Source organism: Propithecus coquereli, unplaced genomic scaffold (genome assembly GCF_000956105.1).
Source record: "Propithecus coquereli isolate 6110/MARCELLA unplaced genomic scaffold, Pcoq_1.0 Scaffold605, whole genome shotgun sequence".
Taxonomy (NCBI): domain Eukaryota; kingdom Metazoa; phylum Chordata; class Mammalia; order Primates; family Indriidae; genus Propithecus; species Propithecus coquereli.
Genome location: NW_012152008.1, coordinates 262,074 through 263,789, shown reverse-complemented (window position 1 = coordinate 263,789; position 1,716 = coordinate 262,074). Strand labels below are relative to the sequence as shown.

Genomic DNA, 1,716 nt, shown 5'->3' with positions numbered 1-1,716 from the left:
TGTTTATTTTGTTATTGGGACTAACCACAAAAAACTTGTAAAAGACATGAATCTAAGGGATTTAGCATGAAAAAACTCTTTATCAAGATAGCACTTATTTTTTGTCAAGGGTGAAGTAAACACACAGAAGATGAGAATTAAATTCATAAAATCCTGCTGATGGTTCGATCTGCCCATATATCAAGTAAAGCATTAAAAATAAAATTTTTGATTTAATAATTCCACTTCCACAAAATTAATCCAAAGAAAATGATCAGTGATAGAAATAAAACTGTTTAGGCCAGGTGAGGTGGCTCACGCCTATAATCCTAGCATTCGGGGAAACCGAGGCAGGAGAAGCGTTTGAGCTCAGGAGTTCGAGGCCAGCCTAAGCAAGAGCAAGACCCCATCTCTACTAAAAACAGAAAGAAAAAAAGGGGGGCCAAGCTCAGTGGCTCACACCTGTAATCCTCACACTTTGGAAGGCGGAGGCAGGAAGACTGCTTGAGCTCAGGAGTTTGAGACCAGCCTGAGCAGGCTGGGCACAATGGCTCATGTCTGTAATCCTAGCACTCTGGGAGGCCGAGGCAAAAGAATAGCTTGAGCCCAGGAGTTTGAGGTTGCTGTGAGCTGGGCTGATGCCACGGCACTCTAGCCTGGGCAACACAGTGAGACTCTGTCTCAAAAAAAAAAGAGAGAGACAGACCAGCTTGTGCAAAAGCGAGACACTGTCTCTACTAAAAATAGAAAAACCAGCCAAGTGTCATGGTGCACACCTATAGTCCCAGAGACTGAGGCAGGAGTATCGCTTAAGGAGTTTGAGGTTGCAGTGACCTACAGTGACACCACTGCAGTCTATCCCAGGCCACAGAGTGAGACTCTGACTCCAGAAAGAAAAAAAAGAAAAAAGAAAATAAGTACATAAAATATTTGGCATGTTACATTTTGATACAGACCATGAAGGAAAATTAAGCAAAGAAGATAGGGAGGGAGGAAGGAGTGGGGGATCAGGAAAAGTCTTTACATTGGTACTCTGAAGTTTTGTTTGACAGTGTTTTGTCTGTTCGGCCCAGTGTTTTATCCAAAACTTGAATTAAGGTAACTTTAGCAGAGGGCTACCTATATTATTAAATTTAGAACAGCTTTTAAAAATCTGTATTACTAGATTTTTATAAGAAATAACACGGGGCTTAATTCACAATTTGCACTTCACTTTACAAAAGGGTTAGTGGCAAGTAAACAGAAATCTTAGCCCACTTAGGAGACTGGAAGATGATTAATTAATCTAAAAATGATTTACTTCTACATTAACTGTATCACATCCTTTTTAATTGCTTTGGTGATTTTGTAATACACTTCTTTATTCTAAATATAAAAATAGTCTAAGACCTACTGATTCCACAGACCTTAAAAAGTTTAAGCTTATAGCCCCTCATGGTCTGTCCATAACACAAATTTCAAGCTCTCCCATCTTTACACCTGCTGCCAGATATAAATAAATCTCTTCATTATATGTGTCTCTTATTGAACATTATGTTTTATATTATTCATTACAAAAATGATGACCTTAGTAAACAGAATGTCACTATTTGTCTGATTTAGAGTTACACACTGATTCAATGTTATCACTCTAAATCTTGATTCTCAAGAACTCTGCATACAACTCCCTGCCTCAAGTTTCACAATAAATGTAATGTTACATGCAGAAAAACATGGCAGCAATCTCATCCAAACTGC

At 38.5% G+C, this 1,716-nt stretch overlaps 1 protein-coding gene across 1 annotated transcript in view; it reads right to left on the bottom strand.

The window, feature by feature from the left end:
- GIGYF2 (GRB10 interacting GYF protein 2) overlaps positions 1-1,716 on the bottom strand; it is a 126,991-nt gene that overhangs the window by 124,130 nt on the left and 1,145 nt on the right. The gene's annotated exons all lie outside the window — the stretch shown is intronic.